The 13,528-nt window shown below is 33.4% G+C and overlaps 1 pseudogene; it reads right to left on the bottom strand.

Annotated features, from left to right (window-relative positions):
• Positions 1-3,031: 3,031 nt before the first annotated feature.
• Positions 3,032-13,528, bottom strand: part of LOC149576813 (glycosylphosphatidylinositol anchor biosynthesis protein 11-like) — a 39,630-nt pseudogene continuing 29,133 nt past the window's right edge.

Below are 13,528 nucleotides of genomic sequence, written 5' to 3'. Positions count from 1 at the left end.
TTTTGTGAATGCCCTAATGAAACTGAGAGCAGTTGGCTCAACCATGTTTATGCTTAGTGATTCAAGAACTATTTCATCACCTCGACTATTTAAAACATTAATTGTTACTAACAATGATGCTAGGTGCTTTCACCTGATAATGAGGTTTGCTAATTTTGGTACCATAATGATTAATTGGTATGCTTTCAGATAGTTCATTTTATCTTATTAATGATGCTTATGATATGCATACCTAACAATGATTATTCTAGTAATTCAATCTAAATTAATGCTTATAAACATGTATGATGAAGCAAATGAATGTGAGCTAGCACTTTGAATTTTTCTGAGTTTAATGAATAGAATAAGATGGATAATTGAATTGTGGAAATGGATGCTTTTATTAACGTGAAAATCTTGATGCATATTTTATGAACATATATTTCTTGAACTACTAACGGGTGCAATGAGTGTGCAGGTAATCTAGTCGAGAAATCCAATGGAGAGACAAGCGGAACCCCTTGTTTTAAAATTTTGTCATCTTTGTATTGTCCATCTGTAAAGGTTGTTATTTGATTTTATTTTCCCCTAACTTTTATGTTTTCCTACCAAGCCTCCAAGGCTTAAAAATGTTAAATTTAGCACCCATGGGTAAGGGTATGTGTTGAGGGTACTTTCCACCCACTTTTGCCACAGTAGTTGACTTTTAGGGTCACTCAAAAATCCCATTTATGGTTGATTGCGAAAATGGATTGTCATCCACTTGAGTGGAAATCAAACTCCATCATAAGGTTTCATGAAGTCTAGTTGAGAAAAGGAAAACCCCTATTGAGTGGATTTTGGAGAAGTTTTGGGACTCTCTCTTTTTTTTTGGTCACCCAATCTTGACTCTTAGGGAGAGAGTTTGGAAGATAGTTGGGGATGGAAGAAAGAAAAGGAGGAGCTCTTCTCAAACCTCCATTGTTACCATCACTCATGGTTGAAGGTAGGATTCTTGGCCTTGTATGTTGTTTTCTCCATGTTTGATCATGCTTGTTCTTGCATATAGAGTGTTGCATTGTTATTTGTTGCTTGCTTGCATGTTGGGTTGATTTGGAGGGTTTTATTTTGTGTTGTTCTTGGATGCTTCCTTGATTTTTTTTTCTTAATGTATTGTATTGAGGGGTTTTCGTGGGGTGTATTTGGCATTACTCACCCTTGGATAGGGAAGAAGTGGCCATATGGGGGTAGGGCTTAAGTTGGACCTCAATGATGAGAGTCTCCTCTCATGGTGAGAGGAGGGAGAGAGGGTAGGGTGTATGGGCCCCTACTTGTCAACCCATGCCTTGTTATGGTTGTGAAAATGTTGAGTATTGGAAAGGAATGAACATCCTTGTGATAATAGCCCCGAAAGGGCTTTGAAAAGAATGGAAATTCTTAAATTTTAACCCTGAAAGGTTTATGAAATGGTATGGTGTTTGACATCTCTCATTGGGAAAATCCACCTCCCCCCTAATAAGGTCCTATGGATGGATCTATTGTGTTAAACTGAGATGGGTGTATGTTGAAATGTGTCTTTGTGTTGTGTTGAATTACCTTGGGTCAACCTTGTTCTCCTTGTGCTTCCGTGAAGATTTGAAGTTAAAAGAAGATAATCTTGTGAAGAATCTTGAAGAGATTATCATTAAATTGTAAATTTTATGTAATTATATGTAAGTTATATTGTGAATGATTGGCAACGACATCGGGTTTTCTTACTGGTTCTTTCCGTATGGAGCCTTGAACCAGGATGCATAATAGGAGAGAAAAGAAAGGAGATTATGAAATATCCCTACAATGTCTCTTTGTGATCTCAAATTTTGGCTTATGGTTGTGAGAAAATAATAGGTAAAGAATGTCATTGAATTAGGGATGTTCAAGTTCAATTCTGATAATGGAGAGATAAATTTGATATGATAAAGTTTCAAATTGATGTATTAATATGTGATGAAATTTAAAATAAACCCTACATTGAACTCAAAAATCTATCTCATTTCTTGATAAATCTCATAGATGGATATGAGCAAATTGAATTAGTATTACTCACCACCTTTTTTTTTTTCAATTCTGTGTATTATATCCTATTTCCCATAAGTTCTTCAAAATTTAAATCCAATTTGATTAAGAAACTTTGCATCACTTGAATTTTAAAAAAATAAGGAGCATACACTTTGTTGTTTGAAGATTGTTAAAAATATAAATTATAGGAAGAAAGAAGGAATAACCAGTAAACAACTTGAAAGGGTATCCATTATGTTGGTTTCAAAGAAAGAATGAGATAGTAATGTAAGTTTTATCCAAAAAGTATATCTATGAGAGACCTGAAGAAGTAGATTTAGCATTCTGGAAAATGTATGGGTTGACAAACAAAAGAAACTCTGTCTATTACAGACATATAAAATAATAGCCTATATAGAATATTATTACTTTGATGGCAAGTAGAAACTAATCATTCCCAAAACTCATCTGATTTATATTACAAGTTGTCCTAAGTTTCCTCCATGATGCGACCCAATTTGGGTGGGACAGTTGCACAATAAATGAGACTAGAAGTGCATAAATATTTCTCATAATACTGCCTAGTCGATTCCCTTCCCTAGGCACCATCCAATCAAACATAAATTTGAAATGGGAGTTTCAAGGCAGATTTACATAGGCTTATTGTTTTTGAGATACGTAGGAGGTCTGTTGTTATCATGCCATGCGCTGGAATTGGCCGGTGTCAGGCCTATTACAGCTGTGTTGCGTGTGGCAGACTTGCACTTTTCTGAATTCTCTTTTCCCCTCACACAGCTTACGAATTTCTTGTGTTTCCACATTAATGGGTAGTTGAAACAGATCGATTCTATGATATAGGTGAAATCATCAAACAAAAGGTACAGTGCAGATCGACTTCATCAAAGATGGTGATTGGCAGGTTTTATGATAAATTTCGCAGCCACAGAGAGCCACGTATTGCACAAAGGATGATGGGGATTTGTTTCATCACAAACTTGTTTACTGTGAAAGATGAAAGATACATAAAATGGTACAGTTATTCAGTCTTTCCACTTAACCATCTTGAATACAGAATACAAGCAACTCTCGATGCCGTCAAACCCAATAAGTACCCACCTAGTGTACCATAAGTTACTCATATTGGTCATTCCTGCCGTGGCCTTTCCTAATCAAGGGGCATTGGCCAAGCTCCAAACCATACACCAATAACAGCTCCATATGCAAGAGAGCAGAGTGCGTAATCAATGCCTTCCAAAAGTTTCATATGGATAAAAAAAAAATGCTCTACCAATCTCGCCATGATATACCAAAAATAGTAGCTGTTGGTACAACAGCAAACAAAGACATTAACAACGACCACTGCGGAGTCCTTCCAGTATACACAAGTCCTAGAAGTGCACCAAAAAACAACTGCTCCAAATGCATGCACTAAAGCACCTGCGGGTATGCTTAAAAGACTTCGGCCAATAGCCCACCATACTGAACAAACTTGTGGATTAGCTCGGAATCGGCTGTAAGCAAGAATCACAGCAGGAGCTTCTAATGCCCATAAGAAGCCAATGGCTTTCACAGGAAATTGTGCTAGCGAAAAGGAAATGGGAGCTAAGGCATTATTCCATCCTTATTGAGCAGTGACGTGAAAACCATCCAAGCTTAAACATGGAGGACTCTTTGAATGTGCAGGACGATTGGACAAACCTGCGATACGGCAGGCGGGTGCCAGGTGTTTGATTAGGGTGCGGAGGGGGTAATATTTAACGATATTATAATTGTTTATTTTGTGTAGTATAGTTAGTATGTGTTAGTATGAAATTTTTAGAATAGTTTATTAAAAGTTAGATAGAGTTAGATCTGTGATTAATCTTAAACAAGAGTGGTTTTAAATTATTAATTAGATTAGTAAGAAGATTCTAATAAAGCCCCCTTTAGATTTAGTCTAGTATTATATGATGGATAAGTGTAGTATTTTAGTATGCAATCTAGCTAGGTAAGGATGTTAGCCAGGTTTTAGATTGTTTATATTAAAAGTGACATTAACCTATAATTTGATTTGGAGTCCTTGATAATATTTAGAGATAATATAATAATTGTTTGGTAGTATAGATGTTAGTAAAGAATTTTAAAGAGTAGTTAGCATTCTATGTTAGTGGTAATGTTAGATTAGTTTTTAGTTTACGTGATAGCTAGTCTATGTTAAATGTAGTTAAGTTATGTGTTAGTAACGTATAGTTATGTTGTTTGAATATCGGTTATTTAATATTCTAATGGTTACAAATTTTAATTGATTACTTAGATTTTAGTTGTTCCATATTGTTAAAGTCTTAAAGTTAATTAGTTTTATGATCATATTTGTAATGTTTTAAATATTAGTGATTAGTATCATTTGGTGATTTTGTTAATTGCAAATTGTTTTATTATTCTAGTTCAAGTTTTAATTTTGGATATATGTTAAGTAGATTAATTTAATATGTTGGCAGATAATAGTTAGTCAGGTAAGATAGTGTAGTATAAGTTAAAGTTGTTAATATTACTTGTTAGTAAGTTTTCAAAATTATCACAATTATAGTTAGAAGATAGTCGAGTATTTTTCCTTATATATTTAAATAGTATAGTTGGTATGCATGTTGTTTAGTTAGCTTAATTTTATATATTTCATGTTAGTGTAATCAAGTGCTCCACGTAAATGACAAAATTTAATAAATTGAGCGAGCTTAGCTCAAGGGATAGTGTGGTTGAATTAGAGACGTTAACTTTATCTAGAAATTAGTCTTATTAAGTGACAAATTTAACCAGTATATCCAAAGGGTTTCAAGTACATTGTGTAGTTACATCTTATCTTATAAAACTGGTGCTAATCGAGTAGCTGTTTACAGATTGATTAATTTAGTTTCAAATCAAGTAAAGTTTTAACCAATAAGTATGTTTTGTATAAAACAAGGTTATGTTAGACTAATGGAGTGATGAAGCAAATACTAATATCAATCTTATAGCGAGAGTTCTATTTAATGATTTATTACACCTCAAGTTTATAATCTTTGATGCAATGTAGAGGACCTATACTTAAATTATGATCGCAAACCTTATCTAACGTGAGTGTTATAATGATTATAATATGAAGTATAAGGGATGATAATGTTTACCTCAAATTCTATGTGTATATCCATGGTGAATTAGATTTTGGATTAAAGTTTTCATACGTAGATAGCATGAGTTGAATAGTTAAATTTAACTAATCTTTTAGTGTTCAATTGATTAAATATTGGATAGTAATTAGAAAGTTAGTTTCCATTATTAGTATAATATGTTGTTTAAGTAATGTTTTTTGATTCGTTTTGTTAAAAGAAGTAATTTAGTATTATTGTGCTAGTAACTAGTAATTACTAAGTTGAATCTCAGTTGTATTAAAGTTGATTGTAGAGATTAGTCACGTAGTTTAGTTTTAGTTTGTAAATATTAATTAGTTTTGATTTGATTAGTAAAAAGGTAGTTTAGATGTTAAGAAAGTTAATCATTATGTTTGTAGACATAACAAGTTATGTTAGACTACCAAGATAATGTGATTCGTTCTACATAGTTAAATTTAAGGCTAATTTATATTGTTCTTCAAATGATTTAAATTTATCGTTGAGATCTTAATGTGACAATGAACTAAATGTTGTTACAAATTTAATAATGACAATTTACTTTATCGATGCATTTCTTCACATCAGTATAATTCAGGATGAGTGTAGTAAATCTAATTTTTGCGAATCAACTCTTAAACCCTAGTGAACCTAGTAAGTTTTTTTTTAAAAAAAAAATTGTGTGTGTTTTGCCCTTACTTTTTGGGCATGACAAATCTATTGGCAGTTCACTGAATCTTCAAAGTCTATTTATAAATGGAGATTATATGATTGTTTGTATTCAAATTTATGCTACAAGAATTATTCTAAATATAATACATACATACTTACTTACTTACATACATACCTACATATGTACATATGTGCATACTTACATACAGACATATGTACATACATGTATACATCCATCTATCCATACATACATATGTAAATATGTACATACATACAATCCAAGAATTGAGTAGCACTCCTATATACTACAATGCATCTTGAGGTGATTGGTGATACTAATGTGACATGCCCTTCAATATGACATGGGATGAGGAAGACTTGACCTAGTAACCTTGTAGAGAAGGCCCTTTCTAATTGAACCACAACCCCAACCATTGAAGATTAATATACCTATATTTAATGTAAGAATTCAATTATTTTATTGTAAAACTCATCTCAATGTTATTATCTATCATTTTTCTAAAATTATTTAAAACATGATCCAATTATAGATATTTTCTTTTTTAGAATGCCTTTTTCTACTCAATTCAAACAAAAATCTTGGGGACTTTCATTTGCCTCAATTCCTTCTTGAACTTCTTCAACTAATATCCAATGTTCCCCTTTGGGATTCATGATATGCCTTAATTGCCTCATGTATTCTATAAATCTAGTATTTGTATAAAAAAAAACAAGTCAGTCTTTTTGTGTAATGACAATGGTAGCCTGTAACAAATTGTATTAGATCTTGGTCACAAGTTCAAATCTTCTCGCATAATGTTGATGGGGTGTGGGATTGTTGGACTAATCACCAAAATTCCCCTTTGATATTTGTGATATGGCATAACTGCCTCCTATGTTCTATAAGTCTAGTGATTGTGTCAGACATTGACAGGTCGATATTTTGGTGTAATGACAATGCCAAGTTGTAACATAACTTACACTACTAAGTTGGATCATGGTATAGTTGGAATCAAAACATATTGATTGACATGAAATCATCATAGATTAATTGTTTGACTAATACACATTGACTAGGAAAATGGTCTAAAGAGAACTCAAGTATTGAGTAAGTATGAAATGTTGTCATTGATTGGCAACCGGTTAACAAGAAGTGATGAAGCATTGAAAGTGAAACCACCTGTAGAGTAACTTACTAGTCATGGTAGAAGAAGAAAGGAGATGTGAAAGACTAAGTGTCACAACCCAATCACCATTGATGGATGATACAAGAGGAGGTTTGAATGTGACATGACATGCATGCATAAAGGAGTGGTGGAATGTAGTTAAAGCACACAAGGTTGCATACCTAGATATAGACTTGCAGATGGATAGACTAGCCTACAAGTATAGGCATCTACAAATAGGTAGTCACACGTTTCTTGTGACTATGTTTATTGTGCAATGCAAATTTCAAATTTGTAGTTAGAGTAGGATAACTTTTAGGGTTTCCATTTGTGAATAGTGAATGTAATTTAAAAGCTCACTTGGACTTCATATTTTGAAGAAGGTTGGTGAGGTTGATGAGAAGAGTTTTTGTTTAAAGAAGAAAATAGCATTGTTGTTAGTGCAATAGTGTGAAGCAAAGATCTTTGAAGAGAGGTTAGAATAGTTGTAAAGAAAGAGTAACAATGTACAGGTGTGAAAAACATGATAAGAAGGAAGAGAAAGTGAACAAAGGAAGTTCACCAAGCCTAAATAGAGGAATGAGATCAAAGCATCTTCAAAGATTTTTCATAGAGGATCTACTAGGAAAGGTGTGCCACATATTTTAGATCTAAACTTTTGCTTGATCTCTAACCACTGCAACTATTGTAATCCTTTAAAAGGAAAGACTTGTAATAAGTATGTTAAATCCTCTAACGAGGCATCCTTAATAGGTTTTTGTAATCCTAACAGGTTATAGGCATTCATAACATGATGCATTCCTAGAAGGAAAAAATGTAAGCCTTTAACAGGTCATCCTTTCACTTGCAAGGAAAGGAAAGTGGGTATATTACTCCCACTATTGTTTGCACCCTCACACTAGGGCTTTCCACTTAAAAATATGTGTTATTAGTGTATGCATATGTGTGTGATATTGTATGGTTTTACTTCATAGCCTTTACAATTTCCTTAATAGCTAAGGTGTTAGTAACAAAGTGTGTGTTAAAACTAGTTGTGTTAACCCATAGATTTTATATAAGTGAGTGTATTGATTCACCCCCCTCTTAGTACCAGTTGGGAGCAACATTAATCTCTCATTAGCTTCTACCAAAAAGGAAAAGTCACACTATCCACCTAGAAATCTAAAATTAGCCTAGTTTTGCTTACTAAAAAATATTTCTCCATCATGACATTCAAAGATATGAACACATTGTCCATATAGACACTAAATGCATTAAAAAATAAAAGTAAAACTTACAGGTAGTTTCGGGTGACAAAAAATCTATTTCTTCATAGTGGGGAGGGTGTTTGTGAAGGTTAAGAGTATAAAAATCCTTCAAAATGACAAATATAGGCTCTACAAATGCTATCACCAAAAATACTATAATATTGATTATTGTACAACTTGTCCATTATTCACTACTATAATTATAAGTACAATAATTTTAAAATGAAACAATAATATTCTATTTTTAAGCACCTTTTGTTTGCAAGAACCATAATTGAGATAATTATGCATATATGTTAAAATAGGTTTGTGGGTAGACAAGTACACTCATATAATTGAAAAGAAGAAGAATGAAATTCAAAGAACATTAAGCAATTAAAGCAATTCTAGTAGTACGAGTATTATAATCATCAAGCTTTTCGTACACATCATCAAAGACGAGCAATTATTAAATATGATAAATCTAATATATATATATATATATAATTGTAGTTTTGATTATAAATATTTATGATATTATTATATTTATTTATATTATTATTTTTTAATCATTTCATGTTGAAATTCAATTTTCTTCCTAAAATAATTTATTCTTTAAGGACAGAGATCTTGTTTACTCCATAATATCTAGGATGCTACCTCACTTCTTAAAGAATTGTTTTCACTTATTAAAGAATTTTTTTAAAGCCTTTGATAACTAACACACTTCTTATTCACTATGTTTAAACTAAAGGTCCTTAATATGAAATACACAAACCCAAAAAACTAGATTGTGCCCAGGACTCATCCCTCGTTTTTATTACAATGTATAGAAGTCACATACTTGACAAGAATGACCATTTCTATGTGATACCGATACACATAAACGACCCCTATTTTCATTATAACATGTGGAAGGAACATACACTATAAAGTTGACTATGCTTAAGCTCTAAGACATACATACTTATACTCATCCCTTCTTTTCATTACATTATATGGAACACACATGCTTGGTAAATGTAAGAAGTTGAGTATCGAAATCATGGAAGTCTTAGAGGTAAAAAATTTGTATCTAGAAATGGTAAAAAATAAGCACCCGCTTTAGACTCAGATGCCTGATCCTAAATACAATAATGGGTACACATATTTTTTCAAAATGGGCACTCATTATTTTCAAAATGGGTTCGTGTTTCAAAATGGGTATATGTTATTTTCAAAATTGGTACACATTTCAAAACAAGTGCTTGTTTCTAAAAAAAATAAAATTTGTTGCCTAAAACCTTATTTTTACCCATTTTTACAAATGGGTACATGTTTTGAAATGTGTACCTATTTCTTAAAATTCAAATTTCACAAGCTATGGTTTGCATTGAATTTTGGCTTGGGATAGGCTTGGTAGGACCAACTCTATGCTTGTGCAAGAATGAAATTGGCTAAGGCACATGAACATGACATTTTTGCCTTGCCGCAATTTTTTGGAGGACTTTTCAAATGATTTTTTTGACAAAACAAAAACCAATTATAGTACTTTTGTCTAGATTCTAAAAATGTAAATTTTATAGTGATATCATTTATTCTAGTATTTTTACAATATTTATCAAGCCAAATTGGTACCTACGATTCAAATAGTATGGTTAATGTTAGTCATTTTAGCACCCCCCCCCCTTGTTTATCCCTTGTCACCATCATTAAAATCTGATAAGAGATATCTATTCATGGTGTCAAGGTTGCATAGTTTGTCAAGAACGTGGCTAAAACCTAGCTAAAACCCTAGTTATCCCCTTCAATGTTATGATTGTATGTCATTTTCATAGTTTCCATGAAGTGTTACAATCTTACGATTGAGGATTTTTAGTGTCTAGTCATAAGCCTTGATTTTCCCTCTTCTGATGTTACAAAGTAAAGGTTAGCAGGGAATCATAAAGGTAAATGTTGAGTCTCCTGATCTTATGATATTTCATATTATCATAGTATCGCGAGTGTATGTTTTGAATTTTCTGATCTCACAATTGTCCTAGCTACATATCATCATAAGTGCTTTGTGATGGATAGTAAGTGGTTACGATGTTATGATAGGTTGTTGATCATAAAGTCTCAAAAAGGGACTCTTGACCATATGAGAGCAAGGAGATCACAAGATCATAAGAAGGAATGTTAAAGAAAAGTGGGGCCAGGTGCACATGTGTAGGAGAAATAAGCACATGTCAATAAGTCTCCTGAAGATATGAAGGTAGTTGATCGTAAGATCATAAGGGCTAAAGTACATGCTGGCAATGCTATAAAAGGTTTGTATTTTAGCAGTTGTAACACCGTATGATCATGTTCATTTCAATTCACTAATCTATTAAGTGATTCTGTTGTATTCCTTGCATGGTTATGTTATTCATTAGCTTTTCTATGGTGTTAAGATTGAAAGAATATGGATAGTTGTATGTCTTGTGAGGTCTATTGGATTTTAGTGTAGCTATTGAGAAGAAGTAAATCAACAATCAATTTGGTGTATCACCACTTTTCCCCTTCAACATTTTACGTTTTTGTTTCCTCCTTTCCTTTCCCTTCCCAAACTTAGCTAGGTGCATCCAAATTGTAAGGAAGCTAACCTTCTTTGGAGATTCAATCTCTGATTGCAAAGTCCCATACTTCTGAGATTTTTTCCATGTTACACAAGGTCTTTTGAGGGTCACAACTTAAGCAAGGGTGCAGACTTTTGTGTCAACAAGTTTTTGGCATGCCCGGAGGGACTACATTCAAGCTTACTAAGAAGTCGACTGGTTTGTCGATGTCTAAATAAGGACTTCAAGTTCTATGCTAAGAAGATAGTGTTGCTCTTAGCATTTCATCCTTCAAGAGGCTCACATTCAAGCTCTTGGTGATTCCATCTCTATATCTTAGTTTTTAGACTAGAATTGTTGTAATCCATGCCCAAGGTTCACACAAGGGCATCTTCTACAGGTAACTTTCAGTTCACTGAGCTTTCATTTTCAAATCCTAAAAGAAAAAGAAGTAGACTCTCTCTATCACCAGTTAGGAGTTCAGAAGTAACACATACACCTTCTAGATCTCTTTCTACTTCTGTAGACGATAGATCATAACCTAGGGCACCATCTTTTCATTTGAACAAATGATTATTTCGCATGGCCCTCCCTAAAAATTAGGTGTTATCTCCCTTTAATGGTGGTAGCTCTCTTGTTTTAGCTTAAAGACAGGATATTCTAGTATCTACCCTTAAAATTCTACTAGATTTGACTAGTGAAACTTTGATTTCCCTAATAGAACATGTTCAAGAAGTTTCAAATATCTGCAACATACATGGTATTACATAGGATGATGTTGATGTAAGACTATTAGATTCATCACTAAGGGAAAATCCATACAATGGTATAGAGGATTGCCACACAACTCTATCCAAAATTGGGATGAGCTAGGAGAAAGGTTATGCAAGCATTTTGAAGATAAGAGTGATCATCTATCACTCTTGGAGCAATTAACTACAATTAAAAGAGCACCCTATGAGTGCACGAAAAATTTCAATTATATATTCCAAAAAATGTGGGATAGAATCCTTGTGGCAATAAAGCCTACTCCTTGTAATGCTTTCTTGCATTGTCTTAAAGCTCTTAATAGTGATATTGCTACCACATTGCAAACCATGGGAGGGATCACTTTTCCAGCTACTTATGAAATTTCTATAAAGGTAGAGAACACTAACTCAAGGAGTAAAGCTAGCTCCAAGACCTCCAATGCCATTGTTTCTTGACATGCCTACACATCAACCTGCAATGGCTCCCATCCCAACTATGACTACATGCCAACCTCTTGTTGTTGCCCCTTTAACTTTCACATCTTTGAATGGGATAGATGAAATTAAGGCCATGATGTGGGCTATGATGCAAAATATGGTTAAAATTAAGGATCATAACTTTGATATAGATAAAAAAAATTAGGATCAAAATGTAGTCATGCAAAAAATGAACAATGAATTGGTGATTCTAAAGAGACAACAAACTCAAGGTAGTGGGTCTTTTCAGACCAACTATTAGAATCATCCACTCAATAGGAAACCAAACTATGGTTAAGGCCCATATAAAAAAAATAGACTTATGGGTAATGAAACCCCTAAAAATGCAAGTGCAAATCTCATAAGGAAGGTAGTTGCTCAAAATAACTTGGTGAACAAGAATATCATTCAATCTGTAACTTTTCATATGAGCAATGTATCTACCACAGAGTGGAACCTTCTCAAGCTTTGGTTACACAAGAACAAGCAACATGGCATCAACATGATGCTAATGCGCCCACCATTGGTTTTCAATCCCAATAGCAAGGGGACTGCACTTTCATGAATTATTAGCTTAAAGATTCCTGTCATGTAAATCAGGATGGTAATGATGGAATAGTTCATAACACTAGAAGAAAAAGGAGAATTGTAGAGGAGGCTCTGTCCTCTTCATCAAATCAAGCTACAACATTGAAGCCTATTCCACATGACATAAGTATAGATGTACAACATAATGTTGCTGCTCCATTGCAAAATTAGAACAAAAAGAAGATTAAAAAGCCACATGTTGCTCCCATTCATATACTAGACCAATTAGTCACCAAGGTTCTAGCCAAGTCAACATATAATCATCTCAACATTATAGACCAAATGAAGAGGACCAATATCAGTTTTCTGATGTGGGATGTTCTTGCAATGTTATCTCAATTGGAATTACTACAACAATAATTGAAGATTGTCAAAGTGTAGGATGGACAACTATCATGGAGGGAGCAATGAGCTTTTTGCAACCTACAAGGGAAGAAGAAACAAGTAAGAAGGGTAAGCTTTTCCATTTTTATCTCTCTTTAATTATTGGAGATAAATTAGTTCACAATTGCATGATAGACTTCAGAGCTAGCAACTCAGTTATGCCAAAGTGTTTGGCTGAAGGCCTTGGTATTCAATATGAGCTAATGGATAAAGGGGTTCTTCAGTTTGATGGTAGTTATGTTACAACAACTAGAGTGTTTAAAAATATGAAGATGACATTACATGCATGTCATGGTTGTACTATCATACAAGACATATCAGTTGTTGAGTTCCCTCCACATTTGGCTATTTTCCTATCTAGGGAGATTACTACACAAATTGGTGCTTATATTGCATTTGACTGGTTCTATATGTTCTTTAGGAGAAGATATGAAAAAATGGCTTCCATAAAGGCTGAACCATTGGCCCTTAATCGCATATAAACTTATGCTCTAGCCCCATAAATATGAATTGCACAATCCATGAAGAAGTTGAGGAATGCATAACTCACGAACATGCTAGACTCTTAATAGAGGTTCCTGACTATCTTTTAGG

The sequence above is a fragment of the Cupressus sempervirens genome, chromosome 1, assembly GCF_028749045.1.
Source record: "Cupressus sempervirens isolate cs-2001-9-10 chromosome 1, ASM2874904v1, whole genome shotgun sequence".
Taxonomy (NCBI): Eukaryota; Viridiplantae; Streptophyta; class Pinopsida; order Cupressales; family Cupressaceae; genus Cupressus; species Cupressus sempervirens.
This window is presented reverse-complemented; position numbering and strand designations above follow the sequence as displayed.